This window comes from Medicago sativa, chromosome 1 (assembly GCF_051527215.1).
Source record: "Medicago sativa cultivar Bolivia chromosome 1, Bolivia_mono, whole genome shotgun sequence".
Lineage (NCBI taxonomy): Eukaryota > Viridiplantae > Streptophyta > Magnoliopsida > Fabales > Fabaceae > Medicago > Medicago sativa.
The window spans coordinates 53,019,024-53,031,053 of record NC_140749.1 but is presented as its reverse complement, the minus strand read 5'-3'; the positions used below and the strand labels follow the sequence as shown (position 1 = coordinate 53,031,053).

General features: G+C 36.8%; 1 non-coding gene and 1 pseudogene across 1 annotated transcript; one reads left to right on the top strand and one right to left on the bottom strand.

Annotated features, from left to right (window-relative positions):
- Positions 1-4,031: 4,031 nt before the first annotated feature.
- LOC146955316 (uncharacterized) lies at positions 4,032-8,550 on the bottom strand (annotated as a pseudogene).
- Positions 5,740-5,846, top strand: LOC146955317 (small nucleolar RNA R71). The gene has a single exon (XR_015025177.1). It is a non-coding gene; the product is annotated as a small nucleolar RNA R71 (small nucleolar RNA).
- Positions 8,551-12,030: the final 3,480 nt, after the last annotated feature.

Here is a 12,030-nt window from a genome sequence, read left to right as displayed (position 1 = left end):
ACCTCAGAGTGCATCTGAATGATAATCAATGTCAGGAAGGCCTTTGACAAGTTGCAACTTACTAAGCTTAGAGATTAATCTCCAGTTAGAATGTCCCAACCTTCTATGCCACATCCATTTCTTATCATCCACTAACAGAAGGCAAATGATAGGCCAAACCGCAAGTGCACGGTCTATCGAAGTAGTAGTAAAAGAGAGTATTGTTCCGCTAGGGAGTTGTTCAATTTAACTAACTTTTAGAGAATGATTAGAGGGGAAGAAAGATTATAAAGTGAGAGGTTCAGTTGAGTAAAAGTAAATAATAATAATAATAATAAAAAGAGAGCCTTGGGATCATTGGTTCATCGTAATGAGGAATCCTTCACAAACAAACCCTTAAACTTATAATTTTACGTTAGTCCTAATTTCTAAAGACAAGTTTCTCTTAAGCGTATCAAAGCTTCTCTCGTAGTCAGCGAGTGCATTCCTCCAACAACCACAGCTATTCTCATGGGTTATTTCCTTTGGAACCCTTGAAGATCGAAACTCTATATGTCTCAAGGTTTGCTAGACTATTCTCATGTTTCGCAATCCTTGTCTAAATTCACTTGTTCGAATATCAAAGCTCCGCATTCGCTTTATGAATTGATATTTGAGATGATGAATTAACCATTATCAAACCCTCCGCGTTCGCTGCCACAGTTTGATAATGGTTAATTCATGTTAAAACGGTGAATTTAGATTAGAAATGAGGGTTACATATAATTAAGATTTAAGACTTGGTTTGATTCGAATTACGTCATTAGACTTATCCAACAATCCCAAGACAAAGAAGTCTACTCGCTCATGCTCATCGTAGACATGGAGAAGAAGAGAGAAAGCATAAAATAAATAACAAGAAAGTAAAGAAATAAAAAGATGAACTTTATTAAGAAAACAATTGTCACTATTGAACCCAAAATAAAGATGAATATTTGTGATGGAGAGCTACTCTATTTATAGCTTACATTCGACTTAAAATCTAAGCAATTACAACGGTTTTTCGGTAAAACTAAAACAGAGTAACTTGGGGCCAAAGCAAAAGCAGCAAAAGGCAACTCTGGAGGGTGGCACGAGCCAAAAAAAAAATGTTTGGAGCTGAAAATAAAATAATGCGAGCTGTCACGTAACAAACGATGTGATAGAAAATGTTTGGTTCCGTTTGTTACTAAACAGTAACAAGAATTGATAATGTTTTTTTTAATGGCTGGTACTTACATAAGTTATTGTTTAAAACAATAACAAGAATTGCCATAAACTTTATGGCATATTGGGTATATAGACATGTTGCATGCTCTAAAAATAAGAAAGAATCTGAATTTCAGATTTCTATTGAATAAGACTGAGTTGATTCAGAGTTAAAGAGAGACTTGTGTATCATGCATTGAGTCTATTGTATACATGTGATTGATTATTGACTTAAACTATTTTATTGCAAATAAGATGTCTGTGAACCTTACTTTGAAGCATATGACTTGAATGTATTTTTCTAAATTCTTTTTGATTGATAAGTTTTGATATTATCTATTTTATGACATTGTTTCTTGTGCATTGAGTATAAACCAATTTGGATAAGGAAATTGACCCTTACATTAATATAATGTTGTAGGTACCAAATATGATATATGAAGTTTGATGTGTGATGAAAGCGTACGCGGGGATAAAAATTGGGTTTTTGATTGAATTGTAACTTTAGAAGATATTTTTGAAGGATATTTATTTTAAGAATTTTGTATAGGTTTAGCTAAGAACTTATTATTGATGAAGTAAAAAAAAATAGTAGTGTTTTTCTTGCAACTGAGTGCTTTTCTCATTGGAGAATTTTTCACAATAAAACAAGATGTGGGTATAGCAAGAACACTAAAAACACAAGAAATCACTTTCATGTACAAGAAACAACCTTTTAAGAGAAGACAAAAAAAAAATTATGCCACAATTTCCATTAAAAACAAGCTACTTAATCATGCCTTTCGCTATAAAAACAAAACAAAAGAATAAAGTTCAAGGGAGTTTGGAAACACTACGACTCTAGACACTTTACTAGGCTCCCCCCACACTTAGGAGAAGCATTGTTCTCAATGATTCAAAGAAAAGCTAAATTAAAAGAAAATAAAAGGAGAAGATGTAGAAGAAGAAAGAGGGATAGAGAGAGTAGGAGAAAGAGAGAAGAGAGAAGGGAAGAGAGGAAGAGGAAAGCTCACAATTGATTGGGGTCCATAAGGAGGACCTTGGAGATTAAGGTGTTGCATCATCCTCCGGAGCATTTCATTGTTCTCTTGTTTCAAGCGGTTGCCCCTTTGGACATCATTCCGGAGCCCCGATAATTCAACACCTTGCCTTTGTTGTTCGGTGCTTATTCTCTCAACCTCGTTGTGCATCCATGCCCATCTTTGATTTTCATTTAGCTCACTGGCTTCATGGTCATGGTGCTCTTCCTCATGGTGCAAGTTAGCACCTTCTCCTACATCATGGTGCAAGTTAGCACCTTCTCCCTCATCATGATCTTGCTCCTCATGTACCTGGTCACCATCAACATACAACAAATTTTCTTCCACCTCGGTCGTAGTCCGAGATGGGTTAGGAAGTAAAAACAAGATAGGCACATTTAATTTGAGTTGGTAATGGATAGGTGGACGATGCTTGATGAAGTTCATAGAGATGAGGGTCTCCATGTTAAGCCTGTTGTTTCCCTCAATTGGTTTGATTCCCTCATCCTCACCCACTCCAAATTTCCTAGCTATGTATGTGATGATGCCACCCACCACTATTTCTCCCTTTCCGGCACGCCTAGTACCTACAAAGTCTAGATAATCAAGTAAGTAGAAACAAGTGTTTACGGGGTGGTTGTAAAGCATTGCCCACAACATGAAGAGCTCATCGGTTCTAGTGTTCCCTAACTCGGTTCTACCCCAAATAGTGCAAGCCATTACCCTCTAAAGGTACCTAAGCACAGGGTTGTGAATGTTGCTAGTTTTATTGGATCTAGTGACAAATTTTGTAAGACCGGTGATACGTTCCCAAAAGGCAGCCGGTTGATAGTCAACAGACTTTAGTGCCGGATCCCAATGGTCATGGATATGATGAAGAGACATATCATAATCAATATTCATTAGTCGGAAGGAGACTCTATGGTTAGGGTTATCAAAATTCAACCTATATTTAGTAAAAACAACGGAACTCAAAAAATCATAGGTGAAATTCTCATAACCCCTCACAGGGCTCAACATATCAGTCCATCCTAATTTTCCTAGCAGCCTATAAATATCATCTCTAAGCTCTAGCACATTTAAAGTATGAGAATCAGGATATCGAGAAGGATGCAAGGGTTTAGAGATTAGAATTTTATACCTATCCCTTTATGTGTTGTGCTTAAACTTGATTCCATGATTCTTCTCTTGTGCTTGCTTCTTAGAGGGAGGTCCTCCGGAAGATCTTGCTGGTTCCTTACCACTTCTCCTTGAAGCCATTGACCTTAGGTTGACTTTGTGTTTTTGTGAAGGTTTAGGGTTTGGGGAAAATTTTGGTGGAAAAGGTTGGTTTAGGTTTGGGTTTGATGTTTGAGTGAGGTTTTTGAGTTTAGGTGTGGAGATTGGTTAAGAATCTGTGGTTTTAAGGTTAGGTTAAAGGGGAATAGGGTTTTGGTGAATTATGGGTTTGGGTGGATGAAAGTTGTTTTTGATGGAAGGGTTTTGTTTAGAATGAAGTTTAGAATTGATTTGGTGAAAGAATTGATTGATTTGGTGGAGATTTGAAGGTGATATGAAGGTTTGAAGGTGGATGGTTGTGGAGGTTTAGAAAGAAGTTTGAAAGATGAAAGAGGTTTGTGTGTGAGAATGAGGAAGAAGAAAGAAAAAAATTGAGGTTATATGGTGTAGAGATCGGGCACAGCCGTGCCACCTATTGGCACGGGCCGTGCCAACCTTCTGGAGTTTGGTTGGTTTTTGGTCTTCAAAATCTGGCACGGCCGTGCCAACCTTAGCACGGGCCGTGCCAACCTTCTGGACACAGGGGCTTCAAAATTTTTCACTTTTCTTGAATCGTACTCGGACAATTACCTACAAAAAACGAACAAAACAAAAGCAAATAAATGCGTGGGTTGCCTCCCACGAAGCGCTCTTTTAAAGTCATTAGCTTGACGGTTAGAAAGAGTCCTTAGAATGGATCAATGAGATCATGTTGTGTAGATGACGCTATGAAGCGTTTTTTTCACATCATGATCTTTAAGTAATGCACAAGAGTAAGGAGCGGGACCTTTCATAACACTTTCCAACTCAAATCCTACCATTTTATCACTCGCTTGAAAGAAAATCCTACCATTTTGAACATCCACTAGGGCTCATGCAGTTGCGAGGAAGGGTCTACCTAGGATTATGGGGACGTCATCGTCCTCTTCAATGTCAACTACCACAAAATCAGCTGGGATGTATATTCCTTCTATCTTAACGGGTATGTCTTCAACAAAACCAACTAAGTTTATTGTAGAACGATCAGCTAATTTCAAGACCAACTCGGTAGGTTTCAACTCTCCTATTCCCATCCTCTTAAAGAGGGACAAAGGCAACAAACTTACACTAGCTCCTAAGTCACACAAGGCTTTGTCAACGGTCTCACTCCCGATTATACAAGGTATGGATAATTGCACTAGTGTCCTTAGCTAAAGCTATTGTCTCATTATGTATAGCCATTTTCTTTGAAAAAAATTCCTTTAAAAACTTAGCATATAGAGGCATCCTAGAAAAAGCTTCCGCAAAGGGGATTTTAATGCAAATTCTTTTAAGGATGTTGACAAATTTATTAAATTGACCCTCCAAGTTGAGCTTAGCAAGTTTTAAAGGGGAAGGAGCTTGGGTCTTATCAAGTGGTTTCTCAGTTTTCTCACCTGAAAGCTTGACACTTTCTTTCTCGATGTTTTTAACCTTAGCAATAGTTTCTCCTAACTTACTACCCTTAACAGAAATAGCATTAACATGAGCTTTAGGGTTGACTTCGGTTTGACCAGGAAAGACTCCCGGTGTTTGAGAAAGGGTAGCCACTTGTTGGGCTATTTGGGAGATTTGGGTTTCAAGCATTTTAGAATGAGTAGAGATAGAATCGACTTTGGTATTGAGCTTGGAAAGAGAATCGTTCAGAAATCCGGTTTGGTTTTTAAGTTCTTGAAGTTGTTTATTTTGGTTGGCAATAGAATTTTCCAACAAAATTTCCAAATTAGATTTCGGAGCGACTCTTTGGTTGATTGCATAGCCAGGTGGTGCTACTTGTCCATAGGGATTTTGATTTTTATAAAAGTTTTGGTTTTGCCTCATCCATTGGTTGTATTGAGCATAGTTCATTTGCTCAACACCATTAATTGCACTACCTAGTTAGCAATCAACACGAATATGATCAGATATACCACATATTTCACAAGAAGGAGATGCAGAAGTAGAATTGATGGCCCTAACATTTAGAGTTTCAAATTTTTGGGTTAGTGCATCAATCTTAGCAGCTAGGTGATCATAGTTAGAGACATCGTACATACCTGCCTCCTTTTTGGAGGATGAAGAACTAGTGATGGCTCTCTCGTCGGTCCACTTGTAATGATTTTGAGCCATGTCTTCAATCAAGGCGTATGCCTCCGTATAGTTCTTGTTCATTAGAGCTCCACCTGTAGTTGCATCAACATACATCTTAGTAGTGTAAGACAAGCCATTATAAAAAGTGTGGACTATGAGCCACTTCTCTAAACCATGGTGGGGCCAAAGTCTAAGTATTTCCTTGAAACGCTCCCACGCATCATAAAGAGACTCCCCATCTTTTTTATTGAACCGTGTGATTTGGTCCCTTAATTTAGCAGTTTTAGAGATGGGAAAGAATCGGGCAAGGAATGCTTGCCTCATTTGATCCCATGAAGTAATGGAACCGACTTCAAGGGAATGGAACCAAGCGCTAGCTCTATCCCTTAAGGAAAAGGGAAAGAGATGAAGTCTTACGGCCTCTTGGTTCTCCTTTAGGGTTCCACTAATTCGTAGGAAAGCAGAGATGTGAAGATTGGGATCCTCGGCGGGGGATCGCGAAAACTGATTTTGCTGCACCAAGTTAAGAAGGGCAGGCTTGATTTCAAAGTTGTCATCCTCAACCGTTGGGTACACAATAATAGCTTGTGGCTCAGCCGTAGACGGCGTTGCATACTCTTTTAGAGTGTGAAAGCCATGGCGGTATTATTTCGTGCGTCTCTCTTTCTTCTATGTAAAAATCTTTCGATCTCGGGAATGAATACCACTCGATTTCTGGTTTTTCGCATAAAAAATTGAGAACCCAAGAAGTTAACGATAACAGAAAAATAAGAAACATAAAAGAAAAAGAAGGGAATTCTAATCAAAAAGAAAAAGTTAATTAAATTAGTTAACTCCCCGGCAACGGCGCCAAAAACTTGATAGGCCAAACCGCAAGTGCACGGTCTATCGAAGTAGTAGTAAAAGAGAGTATCGTTCCGCTAGGGAGTTGTTCAATTTAAATAACTTTTAGAGAATGATTAGAGGAGAAGAAAGATTATAAAGTGAGAGGTTCAGTTGAGTAAAAGTAAATAATAATAATAATAATAATAAAAAGAGAGCCTTGGGATCATTGGTTCGTCGTAATGACGAATCCTTCACAAACAAACCCTTAAACTTATAATTTTACGTTAGTTCTAATTTCCAAAGACAAGTTTCTCTTAAGCGTATCAAAGCTTCTCTCGAAGTCAGTGAGTGTCGTCCTCCAACAACCACACCTATTCTCATGGGTGATTGCCTTTGGAACCCTTGAAGATCGAAACTTTATATGTCTCAAGGTTTGCTAGACTATTCTCATGTTTCACAATCCTTGTCTAAATTCACTTGTTCGAATATCAAAGCTCCGCGTTCGCTTTATGAATTGATATTTGAGATGATGAATTAACAATTATCAAACCCTCCGCGTTCGCTTCCACAGTTTGATAATGGTTAATTCATGTTAAAACGGTAAATTTAGATTAGAAATTAGGGTTACATATAATTAAGGTTTAAGGCTTGGTTTGATTCGGATTACGTCATTAGACTTATCCAACAATCCCAAGACAAAGAAGTCTACTCGCTCATGCTCATCGTATACATGGAGAAGAAGAGAGAAAGCATAAAATAAATAACAAGAAAGTAAAGAAATAAAAAGATGAACTTTATTAAGAAAACAATTGCACTATTGAATCCCAAAATAAAGATGAATATTTGTGATGGAGAGCTACTCTATTTATAGCTTACATTCGACTTAAAATCTAAGAAATTACAAGGGCTTTTCGGTAAAACTAAAACAGAGTAACTTGGGGCCAAAGCAAAAGCAGCAAAAGGCAACTCTGGAGGGTGGCACGGCCGTGCCACATAAGCTTCTGACTTGGGGGCTCTATATTTTTGTTCCCGAATCTTCGTATTCTTGCTCCAAACCAGCTCCAGACTCCTTTCTTTTGCTCCAAGACTCCTTCCATCCAATATGCATTCCTGAAATATAAAATATGCAATTGAAGTAAAAAGATTCAAAAAGGAATTAATATTTAAATAAAATAAAATCAAATCTAAATAAAATTAAACTAAATAATGCATAAAAATAGACTAAATATTGACTCATCAGCAAATCACCTTCTGATCCACCAGTTCAGAAAAATTGATTTTATAAACATTCCCTACTCTCTTTCCCTTGAATATTATAGATTTGTCATCCTTGTTGATTATTGTGCAGTTGGCTTTTTCAAACAAGATATCATAACCATTGTCACAGAATTGACTAATGCTCAATAGGTTATGTTCAAGCCCATCTACCAACCACACATTATTAATTGAGGTAGAGGAATTACCAATAGTTCCTGTACCAATAATCTTGCCAGACTGGTTGCCTCTAAACTTCACATTTCCTCCTTCCTCCATTGTTAGATTGAGGAACATTGACTTTTCTCCTGTCATGTGTCTTGAGCAACCGCTGTCTAGGTACCATGATTTCTGCTTTGGCATTGCTCTTAGACATATCTGCATTTTTCACAAGTTTAGATTTACGTATCCATTGTGCTATGGGTCCTGGAAGGTTAGTATTTGAAGTTCTACTCTTCAGTTCTTGTTCCTTAGGATGTGATTTAGTTTGCTTCTGATTAACCATCACCTTAGGTTTAACACCTTTTGGTTTTAGTACTTTAGAAACAGTGACTGTTTTGTCCTTCTAAACTCCAGACTTCAGGATCTTGAATTCTGGTTTCAACAGACTCTGAGGAACAAATTCTGATCTCTTCAGAATCCTGATCTTTGATGTCTTAGATCCAGAATTAGTCACAACCTTGGACTTAAGGTTCTTTGGCTTTGATGCAATCTCAGCTTTAGAGCCAGAAGCTTCAGGTTCTGACTGAACCACAGCTTTACCTTTCACACCTTCAGGTACAAAAACTGTTTTCAATCCCTCCTTGATACATTCACAACAATCTTTGAGATTGGTTTCATTAGTTTTCACTTCTGAAAAACCAATTCCTCTGCCATTGTTCTTGTAAATGCTATAAATCATAGAAGTAACTCTGCTTCTGTCAATGCCAGACATGATGAAGTCTTCAAGAGCAATCTCATGGTTGCTTAAAGGTTTTCCATTACACTTTTCTTGCAGCTTCTGACATAAGAACCTGAGCTTGTCTTCATCAGTTTTACAAATGAAGTCAAAACCTCTAAGTCTTTCTTCAGAAGCCTTCAGATCCAATAGAGTTGATTCTTGTTGTTTCATTAAATCGACATATTTTTCTTTTAAATCTTTCAACTCATTGGTTCTTACTTCAAAATGTGTAAGGAGTTCTTTAAGAGACTCAATCAACTCTTCTTTGGGAATTTTAGAATATACCTCATTTTCTTCTTCTGAATCTGATTCTGATCCTGCTTCTGAAGTTGCTGTAGCTACTAACCCAACAGCTATCTTTGCACCTTCATCAGCTTCCTCTTTATCAGATGCAGATTCACTTTCTAAATCATCCCAGGTGGCCATCAAACTCTGTTTAATCTGCTTCTTAAATTTGCTTGGTTTGAAAGTTGACTTCTTTGACTTGTCCTTTGACTTCTCTTTCTGAAGATCAGGGCAATCATCAATGAAATGTCCAGGCTTCTTGAAGTTGAAGCATCCCTTCTGATCTTCTTTCTTTGAGCTTCTGAAGTTACTCCTTCTGGTCAGAAACTTCCTATTCTTCTTAGCCAGATACCGCAGTTTGTTGAAGAGCATAGCCATCTCAGCAGCATCTTCTTTAGAGTCTGAACCAGATGGTTCTTCCTCTTCAGATTGAACTACTTTGAGAGCTTTTGATGACTAGCCTTTGGATGGAAGAGCTATTGATTTACTCTTCTTAGTAGACTCATGTTCATTAAGACTTAAATCATGAACTTTGAGAGAACTAACAAGATCTTCAACACTTAAAGTGTTTAAATCCTTAGCTTCCTCAATGGCAGTCACCTTTGGTCTCCATCTAGCAGGCAAGCTTCTTAGTATCTTGCTAACATGGTCAGAAGCAACATAACTCTTCTTCAGTATTTGTAGTCCAGAGACTAGGGTTTGAAACCTTGAGTACATCTCCTCAATAGTTTCATCATCTTTCATCTTGAACAACTCATACTGATGAACCAGCAGAAGAGCCTTTGCTTCTCTAACTTTCTTGCTACCTTCATAGTTAGCACAAAGAGAATCAAACATTGCTTTAGCAGTTGACTTGTCACTCATCTTCATGTACTCTACTTTAGGAATAGTAGTGACAAGTGCTCCTCTGATAATATGATGCTTCTTGTAGCTATTCTTCTGAGCAGCAGTATGTTTCTTTCTATCAACAGCAGCTCCTTCTTCATCAAGAACCAAGTCACCAACTCCTTCTTCAAGTATATCCCATAGTTCTTCATCTAGACCTATGATATAGCTGTAGAAGTTGGTTTTCCACCAAGAAAATTCTTCAGGATCTCCATTGAACTTAGGAACTTTTCCAGAGTTGGACCTTTTCTTGTCACCATTGTAATCATAAGCCACAGCATTATGATTAGCACCAGAGCCAGAGCCAGAAACAGATGATTCACCAGACATGTTTTTCTCAGATCTTGGACTGTTACACTGTTAGGTGTTATCAACAGAACCAAGGCTCTAGATACCAATTGAAGGGGAGAAAAACACAAGAAGAGGGGGGGGGGGTTGAATTGTGTTGGACGTTAAGTTCAGAAACTTGAAGAACAACTTCTGAATTGGGTGATCATGAGTGTATGTAGCGGAATAAAAATAGAGAGAAGGAAAGAAGAAAGACACGAGCAATTATACAGGTTCCTTCCACAAACCGAAAGTAGTCCTGTCCCCCTTGCACTTCCAAGGAGAGTTCACTAAAAATGTAATATCTGATTACAACTGCTCACTGCTAAAACTAGCAAGAGACTTCAAATGCTCAAGCACAACTTGTAAGAGTCTTCCTATGCTCAAGAACACAATCAAGAGACTTCTATGCTCAAGCACAACTGCAAGAGACTTCTAACCAAACAAAATTACAAAGAAAAATGTTTGAGATTGAACACTTGATATACAATCAGTGGTGTTCAATATACAAATCAGATAAGACTCTTAAGACTTAAGAATTTCTAAGATATGAACTTGAAAAATAGAAATTCTAAGTGAACTTTTGGATGTGGAATGATTTCAACAGAGTTTTGATGCTTTCAAATAGTTGTTGAGTCTTGTTCATTCTCCAAGTATTCACTCCTATTTATAGAGGTGTGAAATGAACGTTGTAAGTGCCAGCACATCCAAAAAGTGTCGTTGTTGAAGCTTGATCTTTCACCAATGATCCTTTGCCTGATTTAGTTATTGTCCTATGAAGGATCAATTTCAAATCCATTCCAGTTGAGAGGGAACATTTCTGCAGGCTTGGTTGTATATTTAGAGTTGTTATCTTGTCTTGTAGCAGAGACACAAAACAGAGTAGTGGAGAAGGTGGTTGTACAGTTCGTACATAGTACAATGTCAACGCTCTTGTTCCTTTTGCAAGCAAGTGCCTTCAAATACTTTTGAAATGACCGTTGCAAAGTTCCACTAGTCTTCTGCCATCTTTAGACGAGTTTTAATCCATGAAACAACTCTTGAATCCTTGAATTCTGCAAATTCAGTTGATCTTCAGCTTCTGGTGAAAATAGCTTCTGATAAGGCAGCTTCTGATGAGGCAGCTTCTGATGACGTGGCACTTCAGGACCTCTAGTCTTCAGGAGCACTAGTCTTCAGGAGCTTCTAGTCCTCAAAGGCACTTAGCCTTCAGGAGCTTCTAAGCTTCAATTTTGTTGATTCTTTTGCTCTTTATTTGCTCATTCAGAACCTTTGTATGATATAAATTTTTTATCTATGGTCATGTACACTTGAACAAATATTAGCAATACCGATTGTCAATTTTTTAATACCTTGTTATCATCAAAACTCTAAAGGTTTATTGTTAAACACGTTTTGTTTCAACATAATTTTTTACTCAATATTTGATTTTTGTGTTATATTGTCAATGTTTGATTTAATATAAGATAAAAAATTAATTTTAAAGTTATTAATTACAATTATCCAGTCTAGAATGATATATATGGAAATTAGAATTAAGAAATAAAAAAAAAGTAAAATGTATTATATATGAAATTTGAACTAAATACATATGACATTTTACTTTATTTTTTCTTCTAATGGGATGTTGCTTAACACATTATGTTACTTATACTATTTTAAAAACATTTGACATACTTTATTCCTTTTTTAAGAATATTTTCATTTTTATCACAAAATCAATCAATTCATAAATTTATACAATATACAAAGGGGATACAAATGTTCGTTATAATTTTTTTCTTTCTAATATAAAACCGTATGTAAACAACTTTATTTATGATTTATATCATTTTTATTAAATTTATTTTAAATATAATTGGGATATAAATTTTTGTTATGCTTTTCTTTCGCGCATAGATGTTGGATTTGATCGACGATGTTCGTTGACTTGTCATTTAGGAT